General features: G+C 39.5%; 1 protein-coding gene across 4 annotated transcripts in view; it reads right to left on the minus strand.

Moving 5' to 3' along the window:
• Positions 1 to 21,848, minus strand: part of LOC114002376 (E3 ubiquitin-protein ligase RNF144B) — a 91,186-nt gene that overhangs the window by 40,369 nt on the left and 28,969 nt on the right. Inside the window, exons 2-3 of one of the 4 annotated variants that reach the window (XM_039386670.1) lie at positions 14,594 to 14,652; positions 12,651 to 12,785 (exon numbers count right to left, since the gene is read on the minus strand). The exons of 2 other annotated variants lie outside the window; for them this stretch is intronic. The gene's annotated coding sequence lies outside the window, so the exon portion shown is untranslated. Of the gene's footprint in view, positions 1 to 8,145; positions 8,497 to 12,650; positions 12,786 to 14,593; positions 14,653 to 21,848 lie in introns of those variants that run through there. One more of the 4 variants, XM_027748291.2, reaches the window with a different exon arrangement.

The raw sequence follows: 21,848 nt of genomic DNA on the forward strand, positions 1-21,848 counted from the left end.
TTTAGCAGGGGTGATCTGAGAAATGTTTTTTTCAGTGCTTGCAATAAGATGATACTTTCAACATCTCTGCCATTTCATTTTGTCAGGCCACAAAAACTGCAAACTTGCAAGAATATGGCCCTATAGTTTCTGTTCACTACAAGCATTGAAAAGAATTTTCATGCAACTTTAGATTGACATCAACAGAAGTCACAGAATAAGTTAATTTTCCTATTATAGCAATTTCTATGTGACTGCTCAGTGAACAAAACTAATACATGTAATGTTTTATTTTGCCCCTATCTAATCTTACAGTCAAATATGCTGCTCATTATTGTAGAATAAATATGCTACTCAAGATAACCAAGATAAAACTTTTAAAACATTGAAAACTGCCCTTGATCCAAATACATCTCAATGACTTAGAAAGCTGGTGGAAAACACTACCCAGAGATAACTTTTAAGTCTTAGATACAAGGACATTCAATGAATCAAAGACTGAGAGTCAAATCTCATGATTCGACCTTGGGGAAGCCAATCACTAATATAAACATTTGCTATTAAGAAAACAACATGAATAGCTACTGACTATACTGAAATTTTACAAGAAACAATACAGTCATCAAGAAACAATAGTAGAGCTTTGGATCCAGACATGAGGCCGTTTTGAAACTAAGCACATGCATTCACTGAAGTAACTACTACTACTGCTTTTCACAACTGGTAATTAAACCAGAGCGTATACTTAAGCCACTCCTATGCCAGTTCCTGAATGAGCCCTACGAAAGTCAGCTGGAGACGAGGAAAGGACAGAGCACCGAACACACTTCATGTCTTGCTTGATCTGCAGAGGTGAAAAAGAGAAGTAAACTCCAGTAACAATCCCCTGACTGAGCTTCTGTCTGCTTGTTCTGTCAGGATCCACATTTCCTCTCCCTCTTTTCCAGCCCACGCATGGGAAGAGGAATGAGCCCGGCATGCTGGGAGACAGCTCCTGGGAGCGCTGCTTCAGATGATTCCTTCCATATTACCTGCTGTCCCAGTGTGAATGAGCCCCATGCACCCACCTCATCAATCAGGATATGAATTTGGGGCACTTCTGACCTCTAATATATGCTCCTGAACATACAGGCCTCATGTACAGGCTACTGAATAGAAGCCGCAAACTATGCTGGAATAACAATAATAGCTTCAATTAAAATTAGTCTTACACTCTTGACTATAGCAGCCATGTATCTTTAAAGCAACTGTATATTCCCACTTTCATAAATAAACATTTTTAACAGAGCATGATTTATTTTGCTCTGCATTTTATTAACTATATAAGACAAATATTACTGTTTTTGAACTTGAGTAAAAAAGCTTGCAGCAGTTTGGCTGATGACACTGTCTATCACACAGCTGCTGCCCTGCCCTCTCCCACCTGATTTTCCACATCCACCTTCTGTTTCCGTGTTTCAGGCTTTAAGCATTCAAAGGAAGATTTTTGTCTGTACCGTGTCAAACACAGGGAACACAGTTTCTCATGGTCTCAATGCAGCTACTTAGAAATCCAGATGTTAGTACAAGACTTATAATAAACCAGAAGTGTTCATCAAATGCAGTTAGAGGTTTGCATTCATCATTCCTTCACTTCAATTCTAAATTTCAACCTTCTTTGCAGAAATAATTACAATGGAGAACAGTAACCTGTAAACATGCAAGATTTCAGCCTCAAGTGTCTCAGTATCTGGCAACAACTGGCTAGTGTCTACATGATCTTAGCCATGAAGTCGAAGCCATGCCAGTGGGAGTGTTCCCAATGGCTTCAGTGGACCTGCTTGTGTGCAAAGATAAGCAACTAGGAGCAGTTGAAAGAAGTTGCCCTACCTCCCAAACCCTCAGAAAAATGAGTACGTAGAACAGAGCACTGAAAGAACTCATAGACTTATTATATTATAGGTTGACGATCTTACAGAAACCTTTCCAAAAACACCTTTCTGCTAGCTGGTCTTTTAATTATAACCATGACAACTAATGCTCTCCAATAGGCATTTTGTCCTCATTGTTGCAGAACTAGGAAAAAGGGCAAGAATTCTTGACTTTTTCTCAACTTCTCTCCCCACAAGTTCACGTTCCCTTCATTTGTTGGTCCATCCTCCCAAAGTGTGGAAAGCTAAGTCAACAAGGGGGTTGAAATTTGTCAAGCCATGCACACTGCTTGGGTATTTGCAATAATAACATAACCAATCCAAAAAATACATGTCCTTAAAGTAGTATTGGCTAAATTATATATATATGTATGTGGCTTCTACTTCACTCCAGGCAAATGGCATGATTGTTCTTCTCACAAATCCTCTCTGGAGACTGTGATGAAGAATCCTCACCATTCAACCCATCAGTGCAACTGTGAGGAGGTCAGGAAGGTTCAAGATTGCATCTTCTCCATTGTGCAAAACTTCAGTAAGCAAGGTATTGCTGGCTCCATGGATGCTATCTTGGACCCTACAATGGGTAAACCTCACGGGGAAGGCTTCCAGGATCAGTGGTTAGCAGAGCGCCTGCTGCTGTAAAAAATCTTCCAGCGAGTGCAATAGTAAATAACCCCCATTTTCCTCAATAACTGTTCTTTGTAACCTTTTTTTTTTTGAAAAGGGGAAGACCAGCTTGTTTTTGATGGAGGTCTCCCCAACCTCCATCAGAATGTTTCAAAAGTTAAGCACAGACGGAACACATGAACTTTCCCATCTACTGCTCAGACACAACCAGTCCCAGCCTGCGTGTCACTGCTTCTACTTAATTCTGGAATTTTCTTTGCATGCAAATGATTAGCCTGTGTTCTAGATGGTATGGAATGTGTTTTTCCTTCAATGTACATAGGGGTTTAGAGCATGCAATTTTGAATGATTCACATGTGCAAAGAATTCTCCCCTAAGCCACAGCAACATATAGTACATAAAAGTATAAGTAGAGGTAGTCTTGAAGGAATTGTTTCAGTCCCTGAACACAGAGATACAGCTCTTTTGTTGCAATGATTTTTCCATTTGCAAACGTATAGGGCACATAAATGTTTTCAGATCTGCATGTTTCATTCCTGGCTATCTGAAAATACAATAGTTTTTAAAACCAAACATGAATGTCTTCAAAGCTTCTGTCAGATATCCAGACACCAGTCACTCCTTGAGTAATGACTCATGTCTTACACTTTCCTCATTATTACAACAAAGCAAAAGGCAGAAAAGCTTGCAATAGACACAAATGCTGACAGTCTCAGTTAAAGGGGAGAAACATGAGCATGACAGCAAAATGGCACTTTTTTCCTTCTAATAAAAAGTAATTCTTTACTCTGTCTCCTAATATGCATCTGGACAAACTAGAGAAGTGGCTCCATGAGAGGTTAGTGAATTTCAACAAGTCCAAGTGCAAGGTGCTGCATATGGGTCAAGGCAATGCCAGACATGAGTACAGACTGTGAGAAGAATTCATTGAGAGCAGCCCTGCCGAGAATGACTTCGGAATTCTTGTGGATGAGAAGCTGAACATAAGCCAACAGTGTGTGCTTGCAGTCCAGAAAGCCAACTGCATCCTGAGCTGCATCAAAAGACGGGTGGGCAGCAGATCAAAAGAGGTGATTCTGCCCCTCTACTCAGCCCTTGTGAGACCCCACCTGGAGTACTGCATTCAACTCAAGGGTACTCAGCACAAGACAGGCATGGACCTGTTAGAGCAGGTCCAGAGGAGGGCCACAAAGAAGATCAGAGGGCTGGAATGACTCTCCTGTGAATACAGGCTCAAAGAGCTGAGCTCAGCCTGGAAAAGGGAAGGTTCCAGAGAGACCTCATTGTGGCCTTCCAGTACCTAAAGGGGGCATGTAAAAAGAAGGAAAGTATTTTTTGCATGGGCAGATAGTGATAGGACAAGGAAGAATGGTTTTAAACTAGAAGAGATTTACATTAGATATTAGGAAAAGATTCTTTACTCAAAGGGCAGTGAGGCACTGGAACAGGTTGCCCAGAAAACTTGTGAATGTCCCTTCCCCGTGAGTGTTCAGGGCCAGGCTGGATGGGGTTTTGAGCAACCTGGTCTAGTAGAAGGTATCCCTGCCCATGGCAGGGACATTGGAACTAGATGGTCTTTAAGGTTTCTTCCAACACAAGCCATTCCATAATTCAATGATCTTGTCTCTCCTTGCAACAAAAAGCATATATAATAACTCCCCACGATGGCTGTGTCTACAACAAGACCTAATACACAGGAAGAAACTCCATGCAGGGGATTTTTTTCTAGTGTGCATGAACCCCCCCACACAAGCTTGACTTTTCCACAGTGCTGGCTACAGTTTTCAGGAACAGCATATCTTGACTTCGCAGTCTTCACTGATAACAGATCCAGACCAGCACCAAAAAAATACACCTTATCAAGTTCCAGTTCTGTAAGTCCTACTCTGACTCACCCAATTGCCCTTATTTATGGTCTTTGAAGTCTGTCAGACAGGTACAGAATTTCTCATTAAGTTTTATATAAATATAATTTAAACAAACTACTTTGACTACAGCATGGGTGAGACTGTCTTAGTTCAGAGAGGTTGTCCATTCTGTAGCAAAAGCCAGATTCATATGTCCCAAATCACTGTGTCTGGTGCTGGCTGGCTTTGGGACTCCAGAGATGTTGACTCACTCAGAAACACAAGGCACAAGGACACTCATAGGTTCCACAGTTAGTTTGGTCAAACTCCACCAAAGCAGAAACTGTACTTGCAGGAAACAAGGACATTCAAAGAATCAGGTAGACTGATGACATTACTAATTATGAATTCTGGGTTTCCCCTTGAAGACTGAGCAGATTCCCCTAAAAGTACAGTAGAAAGCCACACAGATCTTGGGCAACTCATGACATTTTTTCATTATTATAATAGAATAAAAAGAACAAGAAATGGGGAACACATATATCATAGTGTACATGTATCAACACATACAAAGAGATGTAGAAAACTCCAACAAGAAAATATTTTTTGTATAGCTACATTTTTCATTTGAAACTGTGTTTGCAATGCTGTTAGTCTACTCATGTTCTCAAGCCTAGAAATTTCTCCTTGGCGCCTCTGTTCCTCCTTGGAAGACTAGGAGTTGGAAAAGTCCTACTTCAGCAAGAAGGGAAGGATGAGGTCCTTTGCAATTTGAGATACCATCTCTTTTTTTTTTTCTTTGAGTGTTTTAGAATCTGCTAGCAGTGATCTACTTCATGAATGTAATCCCCACTCAGTTCCCACTGAGCTGAAATCATTTAAAAGAGGCAAAGTAAAAGATTAGTGAACACTATTTTCTTACTGATCAGCACAAAGTTATTTGGCACAAGCATTTCTGTAAATGTTTGTCCATGACTGAGTAAATTTGCAGTGTACGATGGCCCTCAACCCGTGCTTCTGTCAAGTGAGAAGGCTCGTAGTCTAGCATTGGAGCTCAGCTGTGCTTCAGCAGAAATACAAAATGCTAGAGGCTGAGCTTAGTATCATTGCTATCTTTCTCTTTGGATCTGTTCTTTTTTGTTTTGTTCAGTGTTTCTCTTTGCAAACAAAAAGAAGATTAATTTTAAGATGGAATAAATGTAAGGTTATTCATGGCTGTTGGGTAACGAGGAGAATTTGTGAAGTGCATTACACAGGGCTGCACTTTGGCATGGAGAAGCCAGAAGGAGAGGAGAGAACTGTAATCACCTCTAGGAGAGCATCCAGAAGAAGAGCTCACACCTAGAACCACTTTCAGCCTCATGGAGCTGAAGGTAATGTCTGCTTTAGGATACGCAAGGAGGTCCGGTGGACTCAGTTTACAGAATGCTGGCAGCCTGCCACAGTATTTTGTTCATATGTGCCTGTGATATCCATGAGCCCAGAGCTGTAATTATGGTCTCAGATATCACAGTATTACTAGCCTAGGAGATATTTATGGATCTGGAATATACAATCTATAGGCACTGTGTAGTTTCAGACACATTCAAGAAAACTCCCCTCTCAAGAAGAGGAACAGCAAGTCTATAACAGTTCTTTTGAGCTATATCAAAGCAATACACTCCACTAGGTCTCACCACTAAAAGTCACTGAACGGTCTGGACGCGGTAAACTGCAGGTACAGGACTCAGACTGACACCATAGGTATTATCAGAGGCATACTAATGAACTGCAAACTGGGTTAAGCAGTAGCAATGCTTGTTTTCCTATGAAGTGACTTGCTGCTTCTCACAGTTGCATTTTAAACTTACAATGATAATAAGGACAAGTACATATTTTCTTCTCCACCAGAAGGGAAAAGCCAGACAACCACTTCCACACTGTTGTTTTATTTCTACGAAGCTTATGAAGCATTTAGAGGATAAAGTGTAATCCAAGAACCTAGCTAGAGAGGAACAACTCAATATTGTTTGCTATTTATATTACTAATTTTGCCCCAAAGTGTACTGTCATGCAAACAAAATCACCAAAATGTCACCATCTATGGGAAAGAAGCCCATGACCAGAAGTGAGGTGCTTGCAGAATATATTTCAGAGTGGCGAACAGAAACTATACCAGGTTGACAAATGCTATTCCCACATGAAGCCTAGGGAGGTTTCTGTGTCCTTGTATGAGCAGACAGGACTTTATGTTAAATATCCCCATCAGACAGTAAGATGCATTGGAGAAAAGGAATCTAATTCTCATCATGCTGGCTTGGCTCTGGAATAGCTCCGGTTTATTTTGAAAGAATACCTTCCACTTTACCACAGTTTTAGACACTCTGCAAACACACATTTCTCAATCCATAATCTAAAGCATTACTCCAGCAGCATAACTGCAGCCATCCCCTTATCAATGTGCCGTATTTTCTCCAACATAGCTTATGTTCATTGAGGGAAGGGTTTCAACTGCTTTCATGCTATGGCAACAAGCCGGACACCCACTCACATTCAGGCACAGACAAGTCCTATACAGGACAAGAATCAGGACAATATATTTGTTTTGAAAAATATTTAAGGACAGGGTTTTGAAATTTCTGCTTCCACAAATATTGGAATCCCAAATCCAGTGCCTGCCCTTAACTGGGACCACTTGCCCTTCAGGCTGAGGGTAGCCAAACATATCATGTTGCTTTGCCTGCTCACAGTCAGTTGGAAAGCTGCATGGGGTATTTCAGTCATGGCCTGTCTCTCTGCTAAAATTTGCTTCTTAAAAGCATTCAGTGCCTATTTACCAAGAGGATGGGAAGTCACCCTGCAGTGCTTCCTTAACTATAGTAATTCTAAATATTTTACAACTTACAGTGCTCTGTGAAGGAAGATATTTGATATTGCTCTATACAGTTAGGAAGCAGAGTGCTTTGTATTAGAGAAGATACAGAGCTTTATAATAAACTAGACTGAAACATCTTCATTACCAAAGCAGCTTTGCACTGAGAAAGTCTTATGATGAGAAAGCATTGGAAACATACAGTAAATGCAATTGGTTATCTTTAGTGTAAAAAAGAATTTAAAAATGCAAACTAGAAAAAAAGTATTGTATATTTTATATGTGCTTACATAAACCAAATAACCTTAAACCCTGAGTAGATTAGAAGTTAATACAAATTAGAAGTGTATGTTAACATTTACAATACCGATCAACGTATTTTTTCCTCCCTGATACCAGCTGTATGAGACTGTGGCAGAAGAAATGCCTTTAGACCAGGAGGAAACCTCTGTGTTTTAAACTCAGGTTTCCCCCAGGTTAATCAGGTATTTTTTCAGTATGAAATGAGTTCTTGTATTTAAACTAAAACATGCTGACAATATGCCATTTTAGCAATTGCCTTCCACAAGATATGTCCTAATACTGCAGCATTTTCAAACACTCCATACAGATATTTCTTTAAAAGTTACACTGACAAAAGTAATTTCAGCCTTTTGGGCTGTACTTGATGTCTATTTATTTTCTGTGCCTTTAATAGTCACAACTCCAGGATTTCCTTTTGCCTTAGCTCTAAGCACCACGCAGTCTGATTTTAGACAAACCACAAATAACATTTATTTTAGCTGTTTAACCATTCTAGTCCTTACTCCTTTTTTTTTTTTAAATGCCTTTTCTACTTTCTTCCATTAGAAGCAAATGCTGGCCTTCTGTTCTTTTAGGGTATCCTTTGCTTTTAAGGAAAAAATAGACAGAAAGCTGTATTCCAACATACCTTGAAAGGAGAGTAGCATTCACTGCTAGCTGTGTGACTTTTCAGTAGCTGCAGACTGAGACTCAGACTCAGCAGACTCAGACTCCAGCGTTCCCAAGAACCACGGTGTCACAAATCCCTGAAGCTTGCAATGAGGAGCAGAGGCAGATTGTTCTCACACGCCCTTCCTCTTCTCTGGGTATCTGACAGCTGTACACTTTTTAGGACTGCAGCAGGACTTGTCTCTCAGCCCCTTTGCCACTCTGATAAATCATCCCCTCCCTGCTATTAGGGCATGCTGCCATTATATCTTAAAAGCACGTCACAGCTTGCATGCAGTAGCTGTGGGAAAGCTGCATTTATTTATACAGGAAGCTTGAGTACAGCACTTCCTACTTCCCATCCGAGACTCAATTCAACTGCAGGTGATTACTTAAACCCTGTCAGCCAGCCAATGCACACCCTACGTCCTGATTTGGATATCTGTGCTGCTTTTAATCACAGCTCCCATCTGAGCTCTGAGAAGGTTAAACTGAAAGGAGCAAGGCATTAGATGTGACACTCATAAAAAACCCCTCCCAAATTAACCTGTTTTAGGGTAGCAGTTTGCATGGCAGCTGCCCTACTGGCAGATGATGTATGAAATATTGCTGGCTTCTGCTTGTGAAAAATGTCATCTAAAAGAAAAGTGATTTCTTCATGTCGGAGGGGAAGGGAGCAAAAAATCTAACTCACAAGTCGAGTATCAGTGAAATTTCAAATCTGAATGCTTAATTCTGTCCATACAAAAATTTCACTCTTTAAGCTGGGCTTGTGTGCAAGAGGGACTGGGAATTCTGCAGTTCTGTACTCCAAACTTAAGGGTGTGATTCACAGCAGCTGAGCAGCAGAAGGTATTATTGAGACACATCACATCAAACCCTCAAGAACTTTTCCTGCTGTAGGAAATGCACCGCACCCACAGATAAGAAGTGCAGGGTGTGCAGAAAAACAGAGGGGGGGGGGGAAGTACAGATGCTAATCTATAATTTGCTCTGATGAAATCAGTTTACTTTGTAGTTCATGCAATTATTGCTGGTGTTTTGCCTTCAGTACTTAGATATATAGGCATTTCTTCTGGGGTGTATAGAAGCTCACAGCTGAGTTTTTAGTTATTTTCAGCCAATTATACTGCATCAGAATAACTTAAGAAAAAGGCAGAAATCTTGTGCAACTTGAATTCAGTCTCCTTATACCTATACACTACAGCTTTGCTTGAATTATCATCATATACTCTTTTCCTCTTGGAATAAGTACAAATTTAAAATCAATCTATTTAACTTTGGGTGTTACGTATAATTTTATATTTAGAGGGGAAGGGAATAACCACCAGAAAAAATGTAGCTGTTCAAACATGTGGAATCACGTTGATCCCTACAGTGTTCATCAATAGTTTTACAACAATATTAGGCAAACTAGAGCCATGTCACATATATTGCCACTTGAGTTAGCAGAGTATTTCCCAGCAGAAGCAGACCCATATCCTCGGCAGTGACCAATCCTAGACGGTACTCAAGAAACACCTAGGGCTCAGAGCTATTTTTCAGTATGCAGAACAGTAATGAAAATGTGGAATTCTTTGTAAAACTTCATGATTAGAAAAGGATTCTCCTTCAGTGGTTAGAATTTTAACCTAGTATGAAATAGCTTGAGCTTCTATCACTACTCTTTTCAATAGTTCCCCTCAGTTTCAGTTCCTATATTTTCTTCCTGCTGCTGCTACCTTTGCTACTCTACCTCCATCACACAAGTACTTTTTAGGCCACAGATAAAAATCAACAATAAAAATCTTCCTGCTCTCAGCCCCTGTGCTCAGCAACACAGCACTTGAACAGAAAAGGGACAATTATCTCAAGGAGAGTAGTGAGAGAGTGAGGATGAGGAAAATCAAGTCATTTATGCAGGTGTAGGGAAAATGGCAGGGCAGTAGGTTCAGAAGTAGAGCAGGGCAGCAGCCAGTAGCAGAGCAGCAAAAATAGCATCTGGTTTGGTATTTACTCCTTGATGGCACAAAAAAGCAAAACCAAGCTTCACTGAAGTAACCTCCAACAGTCAAGAGATAGAGCTGCAAACAAAGGTTAATCATCTTTCCTTCAGATAAATGATGAGGCCAGCTTGTATCTGGGGGGCTGTTCTTTCAAACTATGAAAACTAGATTAGTACATTAAAATGCAGACCAATTCTGGACACATCAGCTGCAAACATCCCATGATATTTTTAGCCCATTTCCTAATAGGTATCTCTATGCATGAAAGTTATAATGTGATTGCACAAATGTGCAAAACTGCTTACAGCAAAATTAATTTCCCTTAAACATTACAAAATTGGTGAGAAATATGATTAATGTTTCCCAAGAGATTTAATTATTTGGAAATGTTAAGATGTGCTCATTCCAAGCATTCCACTTCTTCAGTATCAAATCCTAAACTGTGATCCGAGGATTTACATGTAGGACAATCACTTACTGATGTTCTATGGACAGCTGGCTATACCTCTGCTTTCATCTTCTCTTCTGTATTTGTCCTTACTTCTGTGCTTACCCAGGATCTCAACAGCAAAGAGGAGCTGAAGGTGACGTCGCACTGCGCAAGAGCTCAGGCTATAAGGACTTGAGACGATCAATACTGATGGTTCTTTTCATTGCCATCACCTGAAGATGTGAGCTGGACTGTTACAAGCTCTTCTGCCAAAATGATTTCTCTTCCAGCTCTACCTCGAGCCCAGGTACTTCACAGTTTCACAGAAGCACATCTTCTTGCCAAGCTAATTTTATGAACTATTATGAGCCATGCTAGAATTGCTACCCAGCCCAAATCCCTGAATTTCTTAACCCAGATTGATTGGTTTCCTTTTTGAGTCACAAATAAAAAAAATACAACTTCAGAATGTCACACAGTGCCAGACAAGGCACAAGCTAAGTCCTCCCCGTTTGCTCTTTTCTTCAGTAGCAGTGACATAAACACAAAACTGAGAGGGTCCAATTAATCTTTTGGACACTCTCAACTGAAGCCTTTATATCTCCAGGGCTGGGGGAATGGCTGAGCCTTGGAGATGATACATACTGAAATGTAGCATCACTGGGAACTTTTAGTTGAGTTACTAGTCAGAATACAAATAAAGGCTGGCATAGTTAATTACTAACATTGCTGTGTCATTCTTGCAGCAGCTTGAAATACTTACAAAATGACTAAGCCAGTCTGCATTAACTAAAATTACTCATTAGTTTATGACAGAAGGGGGTAAAAAAGTAATAGCATGACCACTGAAAAGATGTCTCATATCTTACAAACAAAATACCATTAGCAGCAATAAAAACACCGAGTTAGTCTATAACTAACAGTTTCATTATAACTCAATATAAAGAATTAGGATTAGCTTGTGAGGGGAAAAAAAGAGATTTTTACTACTCTGTTTCAGTTTTCAACTAATAAAAAACAAATATCCTAAAAAGTAATTGCTATCCAGAGGTGTAATATAAAATGAGGTTTTGTAACAAGCTTTCTAAAACCAGAGGCTAACTAAGAAAAATGAGTCTTTATCCACTTCACTTACTGTACATGCAAATTATCCATTTCCTTATAGGAAAAAAATATTTGGATATGTAAGAGACACAGTTTCACAACAAAAATAGATACTAATGGGTAACATAACCAATGCTGAAAACAAAACAGGAAGGGGTTTTGCACAGTGAGTATACATATATTTTCTGCAGTTACAAGTATGATGCCCCTGATGTCATGGACTATTAATAGTTCTATTCAATGGGAACTGTTTTAAAGGAGGATTACACCATCAAAAGTCATCTGTGGTACCTTCATAAACCAGATGTTTTAAAAAAGGAATCTTTATTCAATATATGTATTTATATAATCACACAATGCTAGAAATCAGATGTCAATGCAAAAAAATACAGAGCTATGTAATATTTTGCATGCAGACAAGATTTACTCAGTATTAGCTACAAGAAAATCAGCATCACGTTTTTCCCTGTTTGAATAACCCTATTGTTCTACAATTCTGACTTAGTATGCAAGTCACTCACTGACAAACTAGGTTTGAGGTCTTCATTATTTCCTTTACCTAAAACATAAAACTTTATTACAAGGTGTTTTCTATTGGAGTAAAATAAGTCAAGTTAAATTATTTTGAAAGAACAGTAGGTACAAATCCAAAGAGCATTTTATTTTACAGTGAAAAAGGGAGTGGGATGGCACACTGTCTACTGAACATGTATAATGATTACGATCTCAAAATGTGTGTGGTAGGTGACTTACACTCATCCTGCTCTATGAACAAGGCAAAATGCAATATTCATTAAACTTTATTGGCACAGCACACCATCTCTAAACAAAACATAATGGCTTCCATAAAACTCTGTATTTCTTCTCTTTTCATATTTTTTCATGTATTGTTTATACTGTGAACTAGCTTTTGGTATTTGATCCATACAGAACTGTGCTAGAGGATTAAAAAAAATAGAGTCTCACCAGAAAACAGTGAGAAAACAGTCTTCTACCCCAGTGGGTAGGTTTCAGGTGCTTAGAAATCTCATCTTAAAGATCAATGCAGATGATTTTGACAGTATGTTGCTGGAGTTCCAGTGCAACTTGTCTTCTTGGAACCTGAAAGCATTAAGAGAAAGTGTATTTGCCCCTGTAGCAAAACTTGCTGGTGACAGAGCTCTACTAGCAATGTCATCAGGAGCGGGCACTTAGCCACCAGCAACCAAACAGCTCTGTAATTGCTCTACACAAATTTTTTGCTTTTGCAAACTCCTGCCTGTTCACTAAGTGTGCAAAGAACCAGCCTGCAAAAAGAAAAAGAGCCAAGTTGCTATGAGTCTGCCACAAAAAAGATGTTGATGAACTGCCACTGAACATCAGACATCTATCCCAGGGGCAGCCAGCGCAGCACCTTCAGACCAGGACATGTCCTTAGCCACCCCTCTGCACTCAAAACACAAGGAAGAGGAAGGTTTCTGTCACAATCCCCCTTGACCTCCTCCTGTGACATGAGACCTGTCAGCCATCAGTTCACAAAGTGATCATCAATGATGTGGTGGTGCTGCTTCTAGTGACACGGCAGCAAGAGGTTGCAGGACACCTCTCAGGCTCAGAGGACCTGTGTAAGCAGGTCCAGTTCCCCAGATGGATAGCACATGTAGCTTCCCCCAATGTCATGAACTGATGACAAAAAAGTAAAATAAAACCAAACGGGTTGTTTTGCTCTCATGTTCATGTGTTACACATACAGAAGTGGAGTCGCTCAGTTCTTATGACCATCGGGTAACAGATGAGACTTTCTAGCTCATAATAATAATAATAACTTATAAAGTTATTATATAATAATAATAACTTATAAAGTAGCATTGAGGGAAACATATTAAATACATGTGAAAGAGGAGACACTAAAGTTGTCCACTTCTCCTGCTTTCTCTTAAAGTCAGCATACATTTTTAACAAATTGTATAAAGATTGCATGATTGCATAGGGAAAACCTAAGGCTCAGTTCAATTAATTTATTTTCTATTAACTGTATTCACAGTTAACCTCAGAGCATGTCACAGACTTTCAGTTATACATGGATACTTTTTTTCCTATTGACTGTGTGCCAAAAAATGACACATTCTGTTGACTTTTAACCAAGTGTTTTGGTAATGTACCTAGAAGCACAGTGATTTCAGACATCAGAATCGCCATCAGCTTAAAAACTGAGAGGGCAAAACCATCCTGGTAGCCAACACAGGAAGCTCCCTCTGTAACAGAGGAGGTCACTCACCTGTCCTTGTCATGAGATAAAAATGTGCACACTATTTTCATGTCTCTAATTCTGCTTTTTCTGTCCTACTTCGAGCTCTTAACTGCCTTGTTTTCAGAAATATTAAGAGAAGGTTTTATTCCTTCTAACCCAAGCCAGTCTCCTAGGTGATAGTTCTATCTACTGGTTTAAAAGACAGCTAAAATTTGGAGGGGAGGGTGAAAAGAGGGGTTGCCTAATAATACATTTCAGCCCAGACCTTCCTGTTTTAACTACCATCAGAAGTCAGGGATGGGCAAGTCAGAAATGAGACAGAGTTGAGGCTCCTAATTGTATGGCTATAAAACCCAACAATAGGACTTTCATAGGCATCTGGCAGGCAGGACCAAGGTGAGGAGCTAAAGCATATCTTTGATTCATACCTTTTCCTTAGTATTTAGGTATGACACACTTACCCTTTGATTAATTTAGGATGAGAAATGATTTCCAAGTTGAGAGAGGTTACTCCAATGGATTGGTTATGCAGGGAAATAATGGAATTGAAACATACCCATATAGGAAAACCAGGAACTTGTCCCTCTCTCCCAGCATCCCTCTCCTTACTCAACTTCTAGGGAGGGTTCCCATACCATTCCCCTCCTCCTTATAGTCTCTTCTCCCTATCCTAGTTTACCTTTCATCCATTTATGGTGAGGCCAGATGCGAAAGTTTTGTCCAGATCCGCTTTTCTCCCTATGAAATTTAATAATGTGGTTAGATAATCTCAGCTAATAGTTTTTAGGGATTTCAGCCTCTGCCACATTAGGGCTGTTTGAGTGAGCCCACTTTCTCCCTGCTGGACACATTTGCAATGGCAGCATCGAACAAGGACACAATACCACCTCCCAGATGAGAAGCAGCAACGTGTTAAAACACGTGCAACTGTTTGCTGGCAGTGCTCTTATCATATCACAGCTGTAGTAACAAAATCCATGATTGCTTCACATTCTGATCCCTTGTTAGGATAGGGATAAAAATTTTCTTCCTTCTCTGCTCAGAGTAGAGAAGACAGCAATTAAAATAATCTCCTTGAAAGGACATCTTTAACATGCACTACCCAGCAAGCAGTAGTTAAATTCAACGATCCCAAAATTAGTGTAGTGGGAACTCAAAGACAAGCACATTGCTTGCTTGCTGCAAGTGACGTAAGGATTTATTCAGTTGCACTGGAATAATTAAGGAAGTTTTAACTTCATGTTGTTTATTTTTGTGTCTGATTAGAGACACATTCTGTTACATTCAGGTGCCAGGTAACAATTAAAAATATATGCTTTTTACCTAGTAATTTTTTTAAGTTTCTTATAAAACTAGGAATATCCATTTGGGCAGAGAGAATATCTAGGAAAAGAAACATGAGTTTTACAAGACTAAACAGGGGCAGAAGGGCAAGAGACATACCGAAACCTCTGCTTTTCCAAACACTGACAACATCCAACCAAATATTATTTTCTGCCTCAGTACTATCTGCAGTCATTGAAGAAATTACAAGCAAACTCATCTTTTCATTAAGCACGACTTCGTCTCTGAAAATCCACTGGCTCCATTTAACTACCCTATATTTCTCAGGAAGAAATTTAAACAGATCTGGGTATATCATCCCAACTTTTGATTTTATACATACATATGTATTTTCTGGGATATGAGAAAACATAGTCAGGGGAAAAATGCATCAAAAAATTTGTTCCCACAGAGAGTCACTTTGCATTACACAATATAAACAAAGCTTTGAAGTGTGAACTCTGAATTTGTAGTTTCCATGAGTTCTATCTTTCTTACTAGTTCTATCTATCTTACTAGGGTGTATAAATTCAAGCTGAAGAAAATGTGTTCAGTGAACTCTGACTATGAGTAAATATTTAAATTCCTCCTTACACTGTCCTTCAGATAACTGTCTATATGATTGCAATTTACAAATCTAGGGAAAAAACAATATCCCAGATCAGAGGAAATGGAAATGCTGTGTTGTAGAAGAAGAGAAAGAGGAGAAAAAACTGGCCTACTTGCATGGAAAAAGTCCTGACACCTCTCTCACCATATGACCAAAGTTAGGTCAGCTCCCACCTTCAGAAGGCAGATGGGAAGAAACTTCTTCAAGACTGGAGGATCTTGAGGTCTGCCAAGAAGGTATGAGAGAACATGAAATTTAAGAAGGAACTTAACATGAAGTTTAAGGAAGGTTTGGTGGATGAAAGGCTGGGCATGAACCAGCAATGTGCACTTTCAGCCCAGAAAACCAACTGCATTCTAGGCTACATAACAAGAACCGTGGCTAGCAGGTTGAAGGACGTGATTCTGTCCCCCGTCCTCTACTCTCATGAGACCCCACCTAAAGTAGTCCATCCAGCTCTAGGGCCTCAAACACAAGAAGGCCATGGACCTGCTGAAGGAGGTCCAGAGGAGGGACACAAAGATGCTCAGAGGATTGGAGCACCCCTTCTATGAAGACAGGCTGAGAGAGTTGGGGTTGTTCAGCCTGGAATAGAGAAGCCTCCTGGGAGACCTTATAGCAGCTTCCAGTACCTGAAAGGGACCTACAAAAGAGCTGGAGGGACTCTTTACAAAGGGACTTTTTACAAAGTCATGTAGTGACAGGACAAGGACTAATGGCTTTAAACTGAAGGAGCATCCATTAAGATTAGATATTAGGAATAAGTTTTTTTACAATGAGGGTGGTAAAACTCTGGAACATGTTGCCTAGCATAGTGCCCCATCCCTGCAAACATTCAAGGTCAGGCTGGACATGGCTCTGAGCAATCTGATCCAGTTGAAGATGTCTCTGCTCATTGCAGGGGAGTCATACTAGATGACCCTTAAATGTCCCTTCCAACCCAAAATATTCCATGATTCTAACAGGGGCCAAAGGCAGGGAAACCATTTGACTCTCCTGAATATGAAACTGAGAGCATGAAGAGACTGGGCATAACAATCTCCTGTCTCTGTGTTTTTGGTTTATGCATAGAGTACATTTGTTATGTGGGAAAAAAAAGAAGTGAAAAGGAGGAAAAATCATATATACTACACAATATTTTTAACATTGCATGAAAAAACATTAAAAGAAAAAGAGAAAAGTTATATCAATTTTGCTAATTGATTTCTTTCTTTCTAAGACCAGCTCTTAAAAAACCCTTTTAGCTTTGTATATATTCATAGCTTTTTAAACATCATAAAAAAATTACAAACGGGACTTCCCAGTAGCCTTGCAGAGAGCAAACTCAGTGTCAGAATCCAGGCATGTAGCATCCCCAGCATTCCTGTTGGTGATCACAAACATCTCACCAGTCTCTGGGTGCCCCAGGAAGCAAGATGCCACAGGTCTCAGCTGTGAAAGCAGCACAAAACGCCTCTCTGGGCTGGAAAAACTGGAACAGACAGGCTGCTTCCTACTGAGCAAACCTCAGAGAAATTATCCAGCACTACTTGGTAAGAACCAAGAAGTTCCATCTGAGATCCTTTTGAAATATGGTGATCATCACACTATGCCACAAAAACAGTGTTTACAATAATGGTTTCTCATCTTTGGGTTAAAAAAAATTGTCAGGTCATGATGTGATATATCACACTCAAACTTTGTGCATGGAAACAGAATTTGGATAGCAGGAGAACATAACTTTTTCCCACTATGGATTTATTCCTCATAATACTGGGTTAAGGATTTGAAGAGTTTCTGGCAGTTCTGTTTAATTGTTTATTTAGGAACAGTGGTTTATCTCCCCCCAAACAAAATGATAGGAAGTATGAATCAAGACTGTTCAAAAACTAAAATAACAACTTCCTTTGTCCTTATTGATATCATTTCTGTTTTTGTGACCTGAGTGGGTATGTGTTGACTGTGGGAAATCTTTTTCCAGTGAATCACTAGGAAGAATAGATAAAATTAATGTTTTACAAGAAATCAGATGAATGTTCTGCTGTAGTTAATTTCCACTAAACATAGCAGAGTATGACGGGAATGGAGATAGTGACAGTGAAGGAAAAATTCCAATAATCTGCTTTCGTTCTTTGATTTTCTTTCCAGGAAACAGAGAAGTTACTTCAGCCTCCTTCAACTGGCAACAAGTGTACAATAAATCTTTTGTCATTTAGGGATAACCCAAATGTGCAACACTCCACATACTACGATGTTTTCAGTTTGGATACTATTACGGGCCAAGAGGCCCATCCATCACTCTGTTTAGACCACATAAAGTCTGTTACTGGCACTGCATCAAGGTTAAAGATTCTCTTACATTAAAGTGTACCTAAACTGATGATCAAGATCTCTGCTGTCTCTATACCATCAACTGCCAAACAATTTTATTTTTTCTATAGAAAAAAGGTTACAAAAAGGTGATGAATTTAAAATAAGGAAGGCTTTGATTCTTGTACAAGTGTTTCCAGGTATGTTGCTGAAAAAAAGTAAATGAGAAAATTACTTTCCTTATTCAGAAGGTATTGTAAACTATCCTTTTCCTCAGGAATGAAGATTTATTAATTTGGCAGATTTTATGCTCCAAACTTGTATGCGAAGAAATGGTTGAGCGCCAAAACTAATAAAGCCTGGTTTCTAAGGATTTGCATGCCTTAACACTACTAAAACAATAATCCTAGATCCCTGACAAAGCTCTGAAAGTGCCCCTAGACCAGGGGCAGAACAGATTATGGCTTGCACTGACCCACATGCACACTGATTAGTAAGCCTCATCTGTGATGACGGTTTTATGACTGGATGCTACCAGAAAATATACAACAGGAGAGCACTGCCTGCTTTTTTACATCAATGGCTCAAAAAGTTTTCAAGTGTACCAGCAGACAAACAGCGTAATCCACATGAACTCTATTTCCCTAAGAAGTTGGCTTAAGCAGAAGACTTAACTCAAACCTTTAAAGATTAGACTGATCATTTCACAAAATCATAGGAAAAATCAATGTACTTTACTGGGTACTCTTCAGATGTGTGACTAAGTACAACTTTTCTGTTTCCTTATACATAGAAAGAAGTAAAGAGTAAAAGTTTTCATTTGACATTCTGGTTTTGACCACTGGAAGCCAGCTTCAGGACTTCTGCGATAGGTTTTCCTGCTCCTTAATGGAGGAGGAAAAAAAAAACACAAAACAAAACAAAACAAACAAACAAACAAAAACACCTGCAGCATGGGTAAAAGATTTAGATTTTTTCCTAGGCTGTGCCATGAACTTCCTCTGACCTTGGAAAAGTACATAACTTTATAATCTGTAACACCACAAAAAAACCTTACTTGTAGACGAAGTATACAACACATGCCGCAGCTGCCTTGTATACTTTGTTACAGACCATAAAGTGTCTTGCATTTTCAGGCTAAATAGATTCAAGGACAAAGCAGCAAAACAGCAGTGTTCAACAGGGAAATCTGATGCGAATCAAAAGATGAAAAGTCGGTCACTATAAAAAAAGTTTTCTAGAGAACATCACTGATGTGATGAACTATATTTGTTTGGAAGACCATACAAATGATCATTCAAACAATACGAAGTGTCTACATGTGCCATGCTTCTATCAATCTTGCCTAACTAAAGCAGAACAGACAAATGTCATATACACTCTAACTGCTTAAATACTAGATGCTAATACAAAATGAATACAAAGTGCCAGCAGAGGAGTCATGGGATCACGGGGGGGGCCATGGATACCTTTCTGATTCTATCCCTGTGGTCTTCCTTTCACCTTTCCACTATCTTCCCTTTGACCCTTCAATGGATGCCATTTCTGTCTTGTTATCTCAGCCACACAGAGACTTTGGCAGACAGTTCGTAATACCTCCTGCCTGGTCATCCCTGCACTACCTGTCTGAAACCTGTCTAAATCTACTCTAAAAGTCAAAAATCTCTTTATGTTTTCTTCAGAATAGTTAGTTCCCTCAGTCAACAAAATCCCAAATATCCCACTGTGAATTTGGCACTAGCTTATGACTTTTTGTGTCTGTAGAAGTACATGACATGCTCCAGTGTGCTTCATCTTGGTTTTGCCTTAAAGGCTTTCTTGTGAAATGTGTTGAACCAACAGTTTTTCTTTTAGCATATACATCTGGGTCCCTTTCAACTCAGCATATTCTATGATTCTATGATCTGAGTTCCTGTTTTACTGGAAATGTAATATGCATGACCATGGTATTTTTATGCTTGTCAATTAATGTGTGCATAGGATTATCAGAAGGCAACTCCTTCAGGTAACACCTATTTAACAATTCCTAACTGCTAACATTTCTACCATTAAAAGTAATGATAACAGGCTGTGCTTTGCAAGACTATGAGCTAAATTAATTAAGTAGCCTGGTATCATTAGTTTTTATCTTATAGATTTTCTCTACCCTACTTCAGACTGCAGTCCCCCTGCAAGGCATAACCCAAGCACACAGGAAGCTACACTGTCAAAAAGAGCTCATAGCCTGAACTGCAATCAGAGGGAATCAGAGGAAGAGTTATGAAACAACAAGGAAAAGTGTGACTGCAAGAAGAAGATACAAGATACTTTCGTACACAATGAATTTAGTAGAATATTTGATATTTCCTCTTCAGCCTCCATTCTGCCTCATCAAGAAAATAAATAACTGCAATTCTTGACCAATGTTAAGTAGTCATCACTGTTGCTTAGCCACAGGTGAGAGTCATAGAGGAAGTAAAGAAGCTGAAAAAAGAGATGCTTCTCTTGTGTTGATTTTATGAATAATAAGGCAAAGTGCTTTTTTACAGACAGGGCCACATAAAAGTTCATAACAACACAAGCAAGGCTGACATCATTGACAGAAGACAAGGGAGTAGCAGTGAATTGTGGAGGAACTGAAAGGTCCTCCCTACTGAAGGGCTGTGGGAGAGAGGGCTTTCAGCATGAGCTACAGACCAGCACAGGATCTGAACAGACAGTTGGACAACCACAGCCACCATCACAGGATGGTTAATGGTAACACCTAACGCCTGAAAACACTAACAACAAAACCACACATTTCCTTTCACTGTTTTCAAACTTGGTCATTTTGTCACTTAAAAAAAAAAAAAATCCCCAAAACAGCAACAAACTTTTTCAAGCAGTTTATATGCATTGGGACAGAATGCTTTTCCAGATTCAAGAGTCACATGAAACACTCCTGCATCAGTTGATCTCAAACATTTTATCACAAAGTTGATAGTTCCTGCGTGGCATTAATTGAATTATAACCACTGGAAAAATTTCCAATCCTCCTTTTCACCTTTTCTTAGTTCAGCCACCAACTCCTTCCCCACTTGTCCTCTCCCCCTCAAAAATCCTCACTGTTTCAGACAGGTCTGTGAAGAACCTGTTTTAGTAATCTATGAGGTGCTCAAATTGCTTCATCATGACACAGATATTGCCAACACTTCAATGTGGAGGTGTTTCTAGTGGAGTTTCTATTTTGCCATGCATTGTCTCTCCACAATGGGAGCCACCTTAATAAAAGAAGCCATTTTGCTGACACTCACAACTGAGAGGAGCTTTCCCTGGCATTTGTAATTGGAGCTTCAGTAACTGATTGTCCTGAAAAATGATATGAAGAAACTATTCTAGGAGGAATTAGCTCTTGCTTAGGAGCTAGAAACAACATGAACTGTTTAAATGCCATGAAATCAAGGAGTGCTCCACAGACCAGTCTGGAAGAACAGTTCTGTATGGATCAGCTTCCTGAAACACAGACACAGAAGGATGTAGAGACCAGGTTCTAGAAAGCTTCTGCCTGTCTGTCTCTCTGTCTATCTGTTACTGGGGTTGGTAGTGTCCAGGCATACGGGTTAGTGATACCTTGACTCAGCTCCCTTGCAAAGTCACACAGAACTTCATCTTTCATCAGATACAAAGTTCCAAGCCCTACAAATAAAATCAGAAAAGGATCAAGTAACCCAGTCCTTAGCCAGACATATTTCTC

The sequence above is a fragment of the Pipra filicauda genome, unplaced genomic scaffold (assembly GCF_003945595.2).
Source record: "Pipra filicauda isolate LSUMZ 115617 unplaced genomic scaffold, ASM394559v2 scaffold49_size4853605_pilon, whole genome shotgun sequence".
NCBI lineage: Eukaryota > Metazoa > Chordata > Aves > Passeriformes > Pipridae > Pipra > Pipra filicauda.